This window comes from Palaemon carinicauda, chromosome 1 (genome assembly GCF_036898095.1).
Source record: "Palaemon carinicauda isolate YSFRI2023 chromosome 1, ASM3689809v2, whole genome shotgun sequence".
NCBI classification, from domain to species: Eukaryota; Metazoa; Arthropoda; class Malacostraca; order Decapoda; family Palaemonidae; genus Palaemon; species Palaemon carinicauda.
This window is the reverse complement of record NC_090725.1, coordinates 3,045,419-3,063,503: the sequence shown is the minus strand read 5'-3', so window position 1 is coordinate 3,063,503 and position 18,085 is coordinate 3,045,419. Positions and strand designations below refer to the sequence as shown.

The window sequence follows — 18,085 nt, the reverse complement described above, 5'->3', positions numbered from 1 at the left end:
AATTGGGTTTGTGCATGTATTGTACCACTATACAAGGGTAAGGGAGATGTGCATGACTGTTGTAATTCAAAGGATATTAGTTTGTTGAGTGTGGTGGGAAAAGTGTATGGTAGAGTACTGATTAATAGGATTAAGGATGAAACAGAGAATGCAATCTTGGAAGTACAGGGTGGTTTTAGAAGATGTAGGGGTTTTATGAATCAGATTTTTACAGTTAGGCTGATATGTGAGAAATATTTAGCAAAAGATAAGGTGGTGTATGTTGCGTTTATGGATCTGGAGAAAGCGTATGATAGAGTTGATAGGGAAGCAATGTGGAATGTGATGAGGTTATATGAAGTTGATGGAAGGTTGTTGCAAGCAGTGAAAAGTTTTTACAAATGTAGTAAAGCATGTGTTAGGATAGGAAATGAAGTGAGCGATTGGTTTCCGGGGGAGAGTGGGGCTGAGACAGGGATGTGTGATGTCGCCGTGGTTGTTTAACATGTATGTTGATGGAGTGGTGAGAGAGGTGAATGCTTGGACGAGGATTGAAACTGGTAGACGAGAATGACAATCAATTGGAGGTAAATCAGTTATTGTTTGCGGATGATACTGTACTGGTTGCAGACGCGGAAGAGAAGTTTGGCCAATTATTGACAGAATTTGGAAGGGTGTGTGAGAGGAGGAAGTTGAGAGTTAATGTGGGTAAGAGTAAGGTTATGAGATGTACGAGAAGGGAGGGTGGTGCGAGGTTGAATGCCATGTTGAATGGAGAGTTACTTGAGGAGGTGGATCAGTTTAAGTACTTGGGGTCTGTTGTTGCAGCAAATGGTGGAGTGGAAGCAGATATACGTCAGAGAGTGAATGAAGGATGCAAAGTGTTGGGGGCAGTTAAGGGAGTGGTAAAAAATAGAGGGTTGGGCATGAATGTAAAGAGAGTTCTATATGAGAAAGTGATTGTACCAACTGTGATGTATGGATCAGAGTTGTGGGGAACGAAAGTGACGGAGAGACAGAAATTGAATATGTTTGAGATTAAATGTCTAAGGAGTATGGCTGGTGTATCTCGAGTAGATAGGGTTAGGAACGAAGTAGTGAGGGTAAGAATGGGTGTAAGAAATGAGTTAGCAGCTAGAGTGGATATGAATGTGTTGAGGTGGTTTGGCCATGTTGAGAGAATGGAAAATGGCTGTCTGCTAAAGGTGATGAATGCTAGAGTTGATGGGAGAAGTACAAGAGGAAGGGCAAGGTTTGGGTAGATGGATGGAGTGAAGGAAGCTCTGGGTAATAGGAGGATAGATGTGAGAGAGGCAAGAGAGCGTGCTAGAAATAGGAATGAATGGCGAGCGATTGTGACGCAGTTCCGGTAGGATCTGCTGCTTCCTCCGGTGCCTTGGAAGACCGCGGAGGTAGGAGCAGTAGGGGATTCAGCGTTATGAAGCTTCATCTGCTGTGGATAACGGGGGAGGGTGGGCTGTGGCACCCCTACCAGTACCAGCCGAACTCGGTTGAGTCCCTTGTCAGGCTGGGAGGAACATAGAGCGGAGAGGTCCCCTTTTTTGTTTCATTTGTTTGATGTCGACTACCCCCCAAAATTGGGGGAAGTGCCTTGGTATATGTATGTATGTATATTTATATATATATGTATGTATATTTATATATATATATATATATATATATACACATATATATGTATATATATATATATATATATATATATATATATATATATATATATACACATATATATGTGTGTATATATATATATATATATATATATATATATATATATATATATATATATACAGTATACATATATATATATATATATATATATATATTATATATATATATATATATATATATATATATATATATATATATATATATATATATATATATATATATATATATATATATATACATATAACGGATTTTGAGCGAAGCGAAAAATCTATTTTTGGGTGAGATAGCCATGGCGTCCTGATGGGAAGGTTCCTTTTTGGTAGCTTCCTTGGGTAAATAACTACTAAGATATTCCCAGAGAATTTAACCACAGGTTATCACAGAATTCTAACTTCTGGAGCGAGTATCCTAAAGGTTTCCCTTTTAAGACATCGTATATCAACAGGGGACGCATGTATTAACGCGCCACATAGCTATCTACACCCCGAACAGAGTTAACCTTCGGTGTGTAAAGGCGGAGAATAGCTGGGAGCTGTTCCACAGCTAATCTCGTCCGTGGCTACTTTTGGTACTCGAGACGTAAACAAACGGGCGCCATTGCTAAATGACGTCACGTCCGTCTTCATCCTGAAGCCAGTTGCTTGCCGATCGCCATGATACAGCAGAGCAGGGTGGGACCTAAAAACTGGACGAAGTAGCAGGGAGGGTCCATCAGGACGCCATGGCTATCTCACCCAAAAATAGATTTTTCGCTTCGCTCAAAATCCGTTTTTTGGGCTCAAGCCATGGCGTCCTGATGGAAGAATACCAGAGAATCAATGTATCGTGGTAGATTTTCCCCTATTGGGTAAGTGCCAAGGGCTTTGAACAATGTAGCATAGTAATCTTAATAAAAGAACCGTAGGGAAGAATCTTCCTGCCCCCCTTGGCAGTGAAGTTCCCACGGGCCATGCCGAGATCAAAGTGGTTATCGAAGGGCTATTCACCTTGTTAGAAGAACCTGAAGAACTTGGAGACGAGACTGAATGGTTGGCATTCGTATCGGAACATTCTGGAAGGCAGACAAGTGGTGGTTGGACACTGTGTGCTGAGAAGGTTAGTTTCGTCTCCAGGGTATGAAGAGTAAGTATTCGTATTGGAATATTACATTGTAAGAGTGAATATATAATAAGGGTTAGGACCTTAAAATCTCCATGAACCATAGGGAAGGGGATAATAAAACTATGACAGGCATGTATTTCATAGTAAGTAGGAGCGGATTGAGACGCACAAGTAATAAAATAGGAATTTTATTTCACAATTGCAGAAATTAAATGAATTGCAGCAATAAGTAGGGTTAATTTACAGTAAATTATAATGTACATAGTAATAAAGACTTGCTCTAGAATCTGAAAGGGAATTTCATATTTATTAGTAGGCACTCGTTCTCGAGGAACGTCAGTCTTTAATTAAAACACATCATGCTCTAGGCATGCGGCACTTGTGTGACGACTATGACATTTCACCTGGGATAAGAACAGTTATAAGAAAGCACTAAGTGTTTTCGACATCACTATGTATCGCTCGAAGGTCAACATAGGCACCCGAAGAGTTAGAGTCCCAAGTAACTCGCTGTTCTATGCAGAGTTAGGTGCAGGTTTCATAACACTACCTGCGGCTACCACAAAATGTTTGACTTCGTGCACTTGTTTCGCATAATGTTTGAAGAAAACACGCGAGGACTTCCAGCCTGTGAAGCTTTTAAGGCTTTCGAAGTCCATACTCTGAAAGAAATTCAGAGACGATGCAACTTTTCTAGGATCGTGACTGGCGGGTGTACTGTCAGGATCCGCTCTGCGAATGAAGTAGGTGATTTTCGCTCTTAGTTGTTTCAGTGACAGGTCGCTGCCCGATGTTTCTCCTTTGAAGAGTTGGCCTCCACCAAAGTTCGAAGTTCTGCGAAGATAGACCTTGAGGCTCTCTACTGGGCATAGAGAGGCATCTTCCTTCAGGGGGCATATTCTCCAGGGGCCCCATCTTTTGGTGGGTAATTCGTTTTTGGCGAGAAACGTCGGATCCGGGGAGAGGGTAATGTCTCCTGAATCAGTAAACAGGATATGACCCTCTTCTCTTGACAATGCCACTATTTCGCTGACTCGGGCTCTTGAGGCAAAGAGAAATATAACTTTCTGAGTCAGATCCTTGAGAGGGCATGAATCATTATCTAAGTTGGAGGCGAAATGGAGCACCTTGTCCAATGACCAGGAGATCGGTTTCGGTGGGGGTGCTGGACGTAGACGAGCGCATGCTTTCGGCAGTTTATTGAAGATGTCGCTGGACAGATCAATTTGGAAGGCATACAATAGCGGTCTAGTCAAGGCCGATTTGCAAGTCGAAATCGTATTGGCTGCTAATCCCTGTCCATGAAGGTGAATGAAGAAGGACATGCAGAAATCAATTGTGATTTCCTTAGGATTTTTTGTCTTGACGAAAGAGACCCATTTTCTCCAAGATGATTCGTATTGCCGTCTTGTGGATTCGGTCTTGTATTCCTCGAGGAAGTCTAGACTTTTCTTCGAGATCCCAAACCTCTTCTTTGCGGCTAGGGAGAGAAAATCATGAGATGAAGGTCCTTGATTTTCGATGATGAAGCGAAGACAGTCGACTTCTGTACTTGTTGGGAGAGAACTGGGCCCGGGAGAGGGATCAGCTTGGGCTGCAGCTCCAGGACCAGGGGGTACCAGTTGCTCCGGGGCCACTTGGGAGCCACTAGGGCCGCTGTCCCTTTGAAGGTTCTCAGCTTGGAGAGGACCTTCAGCAGAAGGTTGGTGGGAGGGAACAGGTAGATCTTGGACCATCTGTTCCAGTCCAGTGACATGGCATCCACTGCTTCTGCCTTGGGGTCCTCGTACGGGGCCACATACCGAGGAAGTTGATTGTTGTCGCTCGTTGCGAAGAGATCGATCTGAAGTTCTGGGACTTGGTGAGAGATGAAGGAGAATGATCTTGCGTCTAGAGACCATTCCGACTCTATCGGGCTTGTCCGAGATAGAGCATCCGCTGTCACGTTGCGGAATCCTTGTAGGTGAACTGCAGACAGGTGCCATTTCTTCTTCTCTGCCAGACGGAAGATTGGAAGAAGCACCTGATTTATCTGGGGCGATCTTGAGCCTTGGCGATTGAGACATCGAACTACTACCGAGTTGTCTAGGGTTAGACGAATATGGATCGAGGGAGGCGGGGAGAGTTTCTTCAGAGTTAGAAGGACCGCCATGGCCTCCAAGATGTTGATGTGAAACGTCTTGAACAGGGGAGACCATGTGCCTTGAGCCTGTTTTTGGTGGGAGTGACCTCCCCAACCCTCCAGCGAAGCGTCCGTGTGGATGTTGAGTGATGGAGGTGGGTGTTGAAGAGGAATGGACCTTTTCAGGGCCTTTGCTTCCGACCACGGCTTGAGGAGAAGTTGAAGTCTGTTTGGGAGCCGTCTCTTGAGATCTCTTCGAGCATTGGATGCAGAACGTCTCCAGACTCCCGCGGCATCCTTTAGCTGTGCACGAAGCACTGGGTTTGTTACTGAGGCGAACTGTAGAGAGCCTAGAACTCGTTCCTGCTGGCGTCTTGAGATCCGCTTGGATTTCAGTAGTCGCTTGACAGACCCTGCTATTTCCTTCCTTTTCTTCTGAGGGATAGAAAGGCGGTGTGACTGAAGGTTCCATTGGATTCCTAACGATTGGAACTTCTGAGCTGGAGAGAGGCGAGATTTCTTCACGTTTATCTTGAATCCCAGGTGTTCTAGGTATTGGGTGACTTTGCTGCAGGATTTTAAACAATCCTCGGGCGATGGAGCCCAGACTAGCCAATCGTCGAGGTAGGCCATCACCTGGACGTCTCGGAGGCGGAGCTGTTGTACTATGGCGTCCGCCAGCTTTGTGAAGATCCGAGGGGCCACATTGAGGCCGAAGGGCATGGCCCTGAAGGCGTAGCTTTTCCTTTGGAGTCGAAATCCTAGGTAGGAGGAAGCGTGATGGTTCATTGGAACGTGCCAGTAGGCATCCGCCAGGTCTATGGAGACCGTGTAAGAACCTCGAGGCAGAAGGGTCCTTATTTGTTGAAGAGTCAGCATCTTGAACTTGTCGTTCGCTATGAACTTGTTGAGGGGGATAAGTCCAGAATGAGTCTGAGTTTGTCGGAGTCTTTCTTGGGGACACAAAACAGTCTCCCTTGGAACCTGGTGGACTTTACCTTCCTTATCACCTTCTTGTTCAAGAGATCTAGGACATATTCTTCCAGAAGGGGGGTTGATTGTTGGAAGAATTGCTGGAATGTTGGGGGTGGTTGAGTCCAACTCCAGCCTAGACCCTTCTTGACGATGCTGTGTGCCCAGGGATCGAAGGTCCAACGATCCTGGAATTGGCGGAGTCTTCCTCCCACCGGAAGCACTTCATTGCTTCTGATGTCCCGAGGGCTTACTGCCTCGGCCGCTAGCTCCCTTTCCTCCTCTGCCTCTGGAGGGACGGCGAGACGCGTCTCTGCCTGCACCTCTGCTTGAGCCTCTACCTTTGGGATGAAAGGTAGTCGTCTGTTGCTCGAAAGCAGGGGTGAAAACCGGTGACTGTGACAAGACCGGTTGGGTGACCAGCTGAAAGGTCTGCTGTGGCTGAGCTGCCACTTGGGGAGTAGCATGTCCCGGAAACTGTCGTCTTTGTTGACGTTGCTGGGGTTTCTGTTTGGAGGATTTCCTCTTAGGTTGAGGTCCGTCGTCCTGGGAGGATTTCCTCTTCTTTGACATGCCCCACTTGTGGAGAAGGTTCCTGTTCTCCGTGGCGGCTTTGTCGGTGATCTCCTTCACGAGGTCAGAAGGAAAGAGGTGTTTACCCCAGATGTTAGAGGAAATCAGCCTCCGGGGTTCGTGTTTCACAGTGGCACCTGAGAACACGAATTCTCGACAGGCTCTCTGAGCCTTCATAAAGTGGTACATATCCTTCACCAGGGTTGCCATGTGGGATTTGGCGAGTACCATGTAGTGGTCTGGTACTCTGGTGTCACAAGCCATGATATCGAGTTGGACCTGGTGGGACATGGATGCTGCAAGCCTCTCCTTCGTATCTTGTTCCCGACGAAGGAGGTGGTCGTTGAGTTTCGGGAGGTCTTCGTTAAACTGACGTCCGGCTACGTCAGGATCTAGCTTTCCCACCACGAAAGTATGCTGGATATCCTTCCAGTGTCGAGCGTCAGGGGGAGTCACTATGGAGAAGGGTCTGCACTCCTCCAGTGCAGGGCAGGCTTTTCCCTCTTCCACAGCCTTGAGGCACGCAGCGAAGGCCTTTTCCATGAAGGGAAGGACTGCATCGTCGGGTGCGACGTAGGTAGGGTGCTTCTTGCTCAGGGCTGGAAGCTTTTAAATGTATTGGCGAGCATAGCCTGGGCCTTCGCGAGATCGAACACTATCTCCTCCTTGGGTTCGGTCTCTTCTTTAGAGGCAGGTTCAGAACGGAGCCGGACGTAACAGTCCGGGTAGGCCTCGAAGTTTGGGAAGAACTCCACGTCTTCCAAGGGGACCGTGCCGATCTTGTCGCTGACGAAGATCCTGCCGGTCGCGATAACCATATGCTCAGCATACCTCCAGGGGTTGGCGTGTGAGCATGCAGGGAGATCCTTAACCGAGATCTTCTTCGGTTCTTTGGATCCCATCATGGACCTGATGAACTCCTGATTTTCTTTCAGCCTGTCGTCCATAATGGCTTTGATCATCCGGAACATCTCTTGGGCGGATGGAATGGGTTCCGGGGTAGCGGAGGTAGACGGGAGAGACACTTCCGTCGGTGTAGGAGTAGGGGCGGTGATGGAAGGAGGAGCGACCTCTTGCTCCGACTCGGCGTATTCCACCTGGTCCTCATCATCTTCCGCACCTTGGGCCATAAGGGTCTTCTCCGTGCCCTCCGAAATATCCGACATGTGTTCGTCATTCTCGGAATCCAGGTGGCACTCGTGCATGGACTGGGCCATGACAACGTCTGGTTCCACCGTAATTTGGACAGTGGGGATCAATTCTTTGGGCACCACAGAATCGGGGGAGGCCTTTGGGAACAGAAGGGACCTCATTTCTTCAGTGGCCAGGTACGGTCCGGTGGCATTCTTCTGGAAGCCACGCACCCACTTGCGTAGCTTATCCCGAGAAGTGTCCCTGACCTCCGCTGAGGGAGGATTATGGAAGGCATCGACTAGGCGAGCCTGGCAGACCGTACAGTTCAGTGGGTCCCAGAATTTCAAATCCCCTTTCTTGTTAGCACAAGGGGCGTGAGTCCTACAAGCCGTATGCCCGTAGAAGTGCGGGCGTTTCACAGCGCAGAAGTCGAAGTCACACTTCATCTGCTCCTCCTGTGGAAGAAAGAGAAAATGAGTATGGGGGGAGTCATAAGAATGGCTCTTAAACTAAGTTAATATTAATCATTAATTTTAACTTGATAAAGGGTGTGATGCACAGAGGATTGAGATAGGAAAGGAACATACTCCGTGCATCCCGCCCGGCTGGTTACCGTAAGCTTCATCCTTGGACAATCCGAGGTGACCGAAGGCACAGGATAGAATTACAGTAGAAGTCCATAGGGCAGATGGAATTCCATGGGAATTGTCAAGGATAAGGTTAGGACTGAGGCCACTCAGTCCCAAATTAGGGGGCTAAAGGATCCCAAAGGGTAACGGCTTCCGGCAACCAGCCGCGCTAAGATACACGCAGCATGCTGGAAATCTGTAAAATGCAAGAAGACAGCATGATTACCAATAGAACAGTACTAAGATACTGATCCATTTACGTAAATAAGCCATCTGGTTGCAGTGTAGGGCTATCAATATCAGATGATAGCTAGTAGAAGGGGGTGCAAGTCGTCTTGACGCCTCCGAAAGGTTCCGGCAGACCGCCGGTACGCCGGAGGCCACTCCAGCAGAGTTTCTGGCATTAGGACAGACAATATAAAAGTCAAGAGTAATACCAGGGTGGCGGCCGCCGGCACAGCGGCGGCACGCCGGGAGAGGGAGCGGCGGCTCTGGCAGCCGGAGGTTGCCGGATTGGTGACAGGAACAAGGATGGTTATAGCAGAACCGGACTGCCGGCAGTGGATGCCGGCACTCCGGGGGCCGGCCGGCAGGGCGGACGACCAAGCTATGAGGAAGGGGGAGAGCCATCGGCTGGAAGCCGGCGGCAGGCGGCAGTCCCCCGCCACACGGAGGACTGGCGGCCAAGGGGATAAGGAATGAGTCACCAAGGTAGGAGGTGGGTATCACCGACAGTGGAGGCGGCAAGGGACCGGCACCCGGATAGTGAAAAAGACAGAGGGAAGGATGTAGGGGGTCCGGCCATGGACTCCCAGACATCCCCCCTGAGTAGGTGTACCCATGATAGAGGCTGACTCTATCACCCAGAAGCAGGGGCCGCAGAGGACCGGGAGCTAAGGTAGCCCAAGGGAGGGCCAGGGGACACCCAAAGGGGGGGGGGGGGGTGTGAGACCCCTGCATACAGAACTCATCCAGTGGCTAACCCCATAGGACACTATGAAGGGTATATGTACCAGAGCGGACTGTACACAAAAGCTCAAGGTAGCCCTATCACTCCACCCTAAGGAGGAGTTGTAGGACAGGGAGCCGTTCCATAGCTAATCTCATCCGTGGCTACTTTTGGTACTCGAGACGTAAACAAACGGGCGCCATTGCTTAAATGACGTCACGTCCGTCTCCATCCTTTGTACAGTAGCTCGCCTTACTTAGACGGATTTTCCCTGTGCTATCTTTATCGCCTTGCATCTTTATTATGTCGCTACCTTCGGCCTCGCCTTCTTCTGGAAAGTTGAGTACAAGGTTCCAGTATTGTTTAGTTAAGCTCTGACCGTAAAGTAAATATTACTTTTCGAGATATTTGTTGTTTTGTGGCAGAGCTGTGCCTCTACCGGACCCGCCATTTTATGACGTCGTTGTTGTTCTGCATGCCTTATTTAGTTAGCCACAACAACGCTTCCGGCCTCATTTACTAATCGATAACATTAGTTTATTTAGTCTTCATAGCTAGGAACTTTTATATCGTGTTTTGACGCTTTTTTACCGGTCATCGATTGACCCTATACCAGTTGGCTACTAGCCTATAGCCCCCAGGCCAGAGCGCCTATATATCAGTGTTCATGCATGATTTATCAGTGATCCTAGGCTTACTTATGAAGATAGTGGCATTATTTTACAATACTATTGACTGTGATGCAAGTGTTTTCGCCTTCAGGGACCATATAGGGGATAGGTTAGTTAGTGTGCCTTCCTAACCTAACCTACATGTAGGACCCCTATATGCTTCCTTCATCCCCCTGCCCTTGGCATTCCCTCTGTGTAGCCTTGCTCCCCTTACCACGTAAGGAGATCAAGCTCTTAGCAGAGTATATTATCGCCTCTCAGTCCTCCCTAAGGGAATGAACCCCCTTAGGGTTGCACCTGAGAGTGAGGAACAGCTAGTCTTTCCTCTATGGCTAGGACTAAGTCTACGACTGTCCTGCGATAGCGATATGTCTTCTATCCTTCCTAGTTCAGGACGCTCAGCCCTGCTCTAGGTTAGGTTTTGGAAGGGTAATTCTGTTCCTTGCTGAAACTGTACCCATGCACCGTTTCAGTCAGGCTGCCTTACCTTAGGCTAGGGAGTGTCCTCCCTTCCTTAGTGGCCGCTCTGGTACAGAACCCCCTCCATGGAAGACCCTTCTCTTCTCCCCTCCCCACCTATCTCTTGTATGGCCTAGCCTATACTTAGGTTAGTCTATACCCATCTGTCCCCTGTCCTACAACTCCTCCTTAGGGTGGAGTGATAGGGCTACCTTGAGCTTCTGTGTACAGTCCGCTCTGGTACATATACCCTTCATAGTGTCCTATGGGGTTAGCCACTGGATGTGTTCTGTATACAGGGGTCTCCCCCTCTTTGGGTGTCCCCTAGCCCTCCCTTGGACTACCCTAGCTCCCGGTCCTCTGCGGCCCCTGCTTCTGGGTGATAGAGCCAGCCTCTATCATGGGTACACCCTCTCAGGGGGGGATGTCTGGGAGTCCATGGCTGGACTCCTTACATCCCTCCCCCTGTCTCTTTCACTATCCGGGTGCCGGTCCCTTGCCGCCTCCACTGTCGGCGATACCCACCTCCTACCTTGGTGACTCTCCCCATACCCCCATGGCCGCCAGTCCTCCGTGTGCCGGGGGACTGCCGCCGGCTTCCAGCCGATGGCTCTCCACCTTCCTCATAGCTTGGCCGTCCGCCCGCCGGCCGGCCACCGGAGTGCCGGCATCCACTGCCGGCAACCCGGTTCTGCCATAACCATCCTTGATCCTGTCACCAATCTGGCATCCTCCGGCTGCCGGAGCCGCCGCTCCCTCAGCCGGCGTGCCGCCGCTGTGCCGGCGGTCGCCACCCTGGTATTACTCTTGACTTATATTGTCTGTACTAATGCCAGAAACTCTGCTGGAGCGGCCTCCGGCGTGCCGGAAGTCTGCCGGAACCCCCCGGAGGCGTCAAGACGACTTGCACCCCCTTCTACTAGCTATCATCTGATACTGATAGCCCTACACTGCAACCAGATGGCCTGTTTACGTTAGTGGATCAGTACCTTGGTACTGTTCTATTAGTAATCATGCTGTCCTTTTGCATTCTTCAGATTTCCAGCATGCTGCGTGTACCTTAGCGCGGCTGGTTGCCGGAAGCAGTTACCCTTGGGGATCCTTTAGCCCCCTAATTTGGGACTGAGTGGCCTCAGTCCCAAACTTATCCTTGGCAATTCCCATGGAATTCCATTACCCTATGGATTTCTGCGGGAATTCTATCCTGCGCCTTCGGCCACCTCGGATTATCCAAGGATGAAGCTTGCGGTAACCAGCCGGGCGGGATGCATGGAGTATGTTTCTTTACTATCTCAATCCTCTGTGCATCACACCCTTTATCAAGTTAAAATTAATGATTAATATTAACTTGGCTTAAGAGCCATTCTTATGACTCACCCCATACTCATTTTCTCTTTCTTCCACAGGAGGAGCAGATGAAGTGTGACTTCGACTTCTGTGCTGTGAAACGCCCGCACTTCTACGGGCATACGGCTTGCAGGACTCACGCCCCTTGTGCTAACAAGAAAGGGGATTTGAAATTCTGGGACCCACTGAACTGTATGGTCTGCCAGGCTCACCTAGTTGATGCCTTCCATAACCCTCCCTCAGCGGAGGTCAGGGACACTTCTCGGGAGAAGCTACGCAAGTGGGTGCGTGGCTTCCAGAAGAATGCCACCGGACCGTACCTGGCCACTGAAGAATTGAGGTCACTTCTGTTCCCTAAGGCCTCCCCTGATTCTGTGGTGCCCAAGGATTTGATCCCCACTGTCCAAATTACAGTGGAACCTGATGTAGTCATGGCCCAGTCCATGCACGAGTGCCGCCTGGATTCCGAAGATGATGAACACATGTCTGATGTCTCGGAGGACACGGAGAAGACCCTTATGGCTCAAGGGGCTGAAGATGATGAAGACCAGGTGGAATACGCCGAGTCGGAGCAAGATGTCGCTCCTCCTTCCATCACCGCCCCTACTCCTACACCGACGGAAGTGTCTCTCCCGTCTACCTCCACTACCCCGGAACCCTTGCCATCCACCCAAGAGATGCTCCGGATGATTAAAGCCATCATGGACGACAGGCTGAAGGAGAATCAGGAATTCATCAGGTCCATGATAGGATCCAAAGAACCGAAGAAGATCTTGGTTAAGGATCTCCCCGCTTGCTCACATGCCAACCCATGGAGGTATGCTGAGCATATGGTTATAGCGACCGGCAGGATCTTCGTCAGCGACAAGATCGGCACGGTCCCCCTGGAAGACGTGGAGTTCTTCCCAAATTTCGAGGCCTACCCGGACTGTTACGTCCGACTTCGCTCTGAACCTGCCTCTAAAGAAGAGACCGAACCGAAAGAGGAGATAGTGTTCGATCTCGTGAAGGCCCAGGCTATGCTAGCCAACACGTTTAAAAGTAGGGGTTTTACCTGCTCTAAGCTTCCGGCCCTGAGCAAGAAGCACCCTACCTACGTCGCACCCGAGAATGCAGTCCTTCCATTCATGGAAAAGGCCTTCGCTGCGTGCCTCAAGGCTGTGGAAGAGGGAAAAGCCTGCCCTGCACTGGAGGAGTGCAGACCCTTCTCCATAGTCACTCACCCCGACACTCGACACTGAAAGGACATCCAGCATACTTTCGTGGTGGGAAAGCTAGATCCTGACGTCGCCGGACGTCAGTTTAATGAAGACCTCCCGAAACTCAACGATCACCTCCTTCGTCGGGAACAAGATACGAAGGAGAGGCTCGCAGCATCCATGTCCCACCAGGTCCAACTGGACATCATGGCCTGTGACACCAGAGTACCAGACCACTACATGGTACTTGCCAAATCCCACATGGCAACCCTGGTGAAGGACATGTACCACTTCATGAAGGCTCGGAGAGCCTGTCGAGAATTCGTGTTCGCAGGTGCCACTGTGAAACATGAACCCCGGAGGCTGATTTCCTCCAACATCTGGGGCAAACACCTCTTTCCTTCTGACCTTGTGAAGGAGATCACCGACAAAGCCGCCACGGAGAATAGGAACCTTCTCCACAAGTGGGGCATGTCAAAAAAGAGGAAATCCTCTCAGGACGACGGACCTCAACCTAAGAGGAAATCTTCCAAACAGAAACCCCAGCAACGTCAACCAAGACGTCAGTTTCCGGGACCCGCTACCTCCCAAGGGGCAGCTCAGCCACAGCAGACCTTTCAGCTGGTCACCCAACCGGTCTTGTCACAGTCACCGGTTTTCACCCCTGCTTTCGAGCAACAGACGACTACCTTTCGTCCCAAAGGTAGAGGCTCAAGCAGAGGTGCAGGCAGAGACGCGTCTCGCCGTCCCTCCAGAGGCAGAGGAGGAAAGGGAGCTAGCGGCCGAGGCAGCAAGCCCTCGGGACACCAGATGCAATGAAGTGCTTCCGGTGGGAGGAAGACTCCGCCAATTCCAGGATCGTTGGACCTTCGATCCCTGGGCACACAGCATCGTCAAGAAGGGTCTAGGCTGGAGTTGGACTCAACCACCCCCAACATTCCAGCAATTCTTCCAACAATCAACCCCCCTTCTGGAAGAATATGTCCTAGATCTCTTGAACAAGAAGGTGATAAGGAAGGTAAAGTCCACCAGGTTCCAAGGGAGACTGTTTTGTGTCCCCAAGAAAGACTCCGACAAACTCAGAGTCATTCTCAACAAGTTCATAGCGAACGACAAGTTCAAGATGCTGACTCTTCAACAGATAAGGACCCTTCTGCCTCGAGGTTCTTACACGGTCTCCATAGACCTGGCGGATGCCTACTGGCACATTCCGATGAACCATCACGCTTCCTCCTACCTTGGATTTCGACTCCAAAGGAAAAGCTACGCCTTCAGGGCCATGCCCTTCGGCCTCAATGTGGCCCCTCGGATCTTCACAAAGCTGGCGGACGCCATAGTACAACAGCTCCACCTCCGAGACGTCCAGGTGATGGCCTACCTCGACGATTGGCTAGTTTGGGCTCCATCGCCCGAGGATTGTGTAAAATCCTGCAGCAAAGTCACCCAGTACCTAGAACACCTGGGATTCAAGATAAACGCGAAGAAATCTCGCCTCTCTCCAGCTCAGAAGTTCCAATGGTTAGGAATCCAATGAAACCTTCAGTCACACCGCCTTTCCATTCCCCAGAAGAAAAGGAAGGAAATAGCAGGGTCTGTCAAGCGACTACTGAAATCCAAGCGGATCTCAAGACGCCAGCAGGAACGAGTTCTAGGCTCTCTACAGTACGCCTCAGTAACAAACCCAGTGCTTCGTGCACAGCTAAAGGATGCCGCGGGAGTCTGGAGACGTTCTGCATCCATCGCTCGAAGAGACCTCAAGAGACGGCTCCCAAACAGACTTCGACTTCTCCTCAAGCCGTAGTCGGAAGCAAAGGCCCTGAAAAGGTCCATTCCTCTTCAACACCCACCTCCATCACTCAACATCCACACGGACGCCTCGCTGGAGGGTTGGGGAGGTCACTCCCACCAAAAACAGGCTCAAGGCACATGGTCTCCCCTGTTCAAGACGTTCCACATCAACATCTTGGAGGCCATGGCGGTCCTTCTAACTCTGAAGAAACTCTCTCCGCCTCCCTCGATCCATATTCGTCTAACCCTAGACAACTCGGTGGTAGTTCGATGTCTCAATCGCCAAGGCTCAAGATCGCCCCAGATAAATCAGGTGCTTCTCCCAATCTTCCGTCTGGCAGAGAAGAAGAAATGGCACCTGTCTGCAGTTCACCTACAAGGATTCCGCAACGTGACAGCGGATGCTCTATCTCGGACAAACCCGATAGAGTCGGAATGGTCTCTAGACGCAAGATCATTCTCCTTCATCTCTCACCAAGTCCCAGAACTTCAGATAGATCTCTTCGCAACTAGCGACAACAATCAACTTCCTCGGTACGTGGCCCCGTACGAGGACCCCAAGGCAGAAGCAGTGGATGCCATGTCACTGGACTGGAACAGATGGTCCAAGATCTACCTGTTCCCTCCCACCAACCTTCTGCTGAAAGTCCACTCCAAGCTGAGAACCTTCAAAGGGACAGCGGCCCTAGTGGCTCCCAAGTGGCCCCGGAGCAACTGGTACCCCCTGGTCCTGGAGCTGCAGCCCAAGCTGATCCCTCTCCCGGGCCCAGTTCTCTCCCAACAAGTACAGAAGTCGACTGTCTTCGCTTCATCATCGAAAATCATGGACATTCATCTCATGATTTTCTCTCCCTAGCCGCAAAGAAGAGGTTTGGGATCTCGAAGAAAAGTCTAGACTTCCTCGAGGAATACAAGACCGAATCCACAAGACGGCAATACGAATCATCTTGGAGAAAATGGGTCTCTTTCGTCAAGACAAAAAATCCTAAGGAAATCACAATTGATTTCTGCATGTCCTTCTTCATTCACCTTCATGGTCAGGGATTAGCAGCCAATACGATTTCAACTTGCAAATCGGCCTTGACTAGACCAATATTGTATGCCTTCCAAATTGATCTGTCCAGCGACATCTTCAATAAACTGCCGAAAGCATGCGCTCGTCTACGCCCAGCACCCCCACCGAAACCGATCTCCTGGTCATTGGACAAGGTGCTCCATTTCGCCTCCAACTTAGATAATGATTCATGCCCTCTCAAGGATCTGACTCAGAAAGTTATATTTCTCTTTGCTCTTGCCTCAGGAGCCCGAGTCAGCGAAATAGTGGCATTGTCAAGAGAAGAGGGTCATATCCTGTTTACTGATTCAGGAGACATTACCCTCTCCCCGGATCCGACGTTTCTCGCCAAAAATGAATTACCCACCAAAAGATGGGGCCCCTGGAGAATATGCCCCCTGAAGGAAGATGCCTCTTTATGCCCAGTAGAGAGCCTCAAGGTCTATCTTCGCAGAACTTCGAACTTTGGTGGAGGCCAACTCTTCAAAGGAGGAACATCGGGCAGCGACCTGTCACTGAAACAATTAAGAGCGAAAATCACCTACTTCATTCGCAGAGCGGATCCCGACAGTACACCCGCCGGTCACGATCCTAGAAAAGTTGCATCGTCTCTGAATTTCTTTCAGAGTATGGACTTCGAAAGCCTTAAAAGCTTCACAGGCTGGAAGTCCTCGCGTGTTTTCTTCAAACATTATGCGAAACAAGTGCACGAAGTCAAACATTTTGTGGTAGCCGCAGGTAGTGTTATGAAACCTGCACCTAACTCTGCATAGAACAGTGAGTTACTTGGGACTCTAACTCTTCGGGTGCCTATGTTGACCCTCGAGCGATACATAGTGATGTCGAAAACACTTAGTGCTTTCTTATAACTGTTCTTATCCCAGGTGAAATGTCATAGTTGTCACACAAGTGCCGCATGCCTAGAGCATGATGTGTTTTAATTAAAGACTAACGTTCCTCGAGAACGAGTGCCTACTAATAAATTTGAAATTCCCTTTCAGATTCAAGAGCAATTCTTTATTACTATGTACATTATAATTACTGTAAATTAACTTTACTTATTGCTGCAATTCATTTAATTTCTGCAACTGTGAAATAAAATTTCTATTTTATTACTTGTGCGTCTCAATCCGCTCCTACTTACTATGAAATACATGCCTGTCATAGTTTTATTATCCCCTTTCCTTATGGTTCATGGAGATTTTAAGGTCCTAACCCTTATTTTATATTCACTCTTACAAAGTAATATTCCAATACGAATACTTACTCTTCATACCCTGGAGACGAAACCAACCTTCTCAGCACACAGTGTCCAACCACCACTTGTCTGCCTTCCAGAATGTTCCAATATGAATGCCAACCATTCAGTCTCGTCTCCAAGTTCTTCAGGTTCTTCTAACAAGGTGAATAGCCCTTCAATAACCACTTTGATCTCGGCATGGCCCGTGGGAACTTCACTGCCAAAGGGGGCAGGAAGATTCTTCCCTACGGTTCTTTATTAAGATTACTATGCTATTTTGTTCAAAGCCCTTGGCACTTACCAATAGGGGAAAATCTACCACGATACATTGATTCTCTGGTATTCTTCCATCAGGACGCCATGGCTTGAGCCCAAAAAACGGATTTTGAGCGAAGCGAAAAATCTATTTTTGGGTGAGATAGCCATGGCGTCCTGATGGACCCTCCCTGCTACTTCGTCCAGTTTTTAGGTCCCACCCTGCTCTGCTGTATCATGGTGATCGGCAAGCAACTGGCTTCAGGATGAAGACGGACGTGACGTCATTTAAGCAATGGCGCCCGTTTGTTTACGTCTTGAGTACCAAAAGTAGCCACGGATGAGATTAGCTATGGAACGGCTCCCAGCTATTCTCCGCCTTTACACACCGAAGCCTTAGCTCTGTTCGGGGTGTAGATAGCTATGTGGCGCGTTAATACATGCGTCCCCTGTTGATATACGATGTCTTAAAAGGGAAACCTTTAGGATACTCACTCCAGAAGTTAGAATTCTGTGATAACCTGTGGTTAAATTCTCTGGGAATATCTTAGTAGTTATTTACCCAAGGAAGCTACCAAAAAGGAACCTTCCATCAGGACGCCATGGCTATCTCACCCAAAAATAGATTTTTCGCTTCGCTCAAAATCCGTTTTATATACTGTATATATATATATATATATATATATATTTATATATATACTGTATATATATATATTTATATATATATATATATATATATATGTATATATATATATATATATATATATATATATATATATATATATGTATATATATATATATATATATATATATATATATATATATATATATATATATATATATATATATATATATATATATATATATATAATGCACATTTATAAACTGTATTGCTGACAAAAAGAAATGTTCAGGATTTTATGA

General features: G+C 48.6%; 1 protein-coding gene across 1 annotated transcript in view; it reads left to right on the top strand.

The window, feature by feature from the left end:
• Nucleotides 1–18,085, top strand: part of LOC137641368 (meiosis-specific nuclear structural protein 1-like) — a 47,206-nt gene that overhangs the window by 2,147 nt on the left and 26,974 nt on the right. The gene's annotated exons all lie outside the window — the stretch shown is intronic.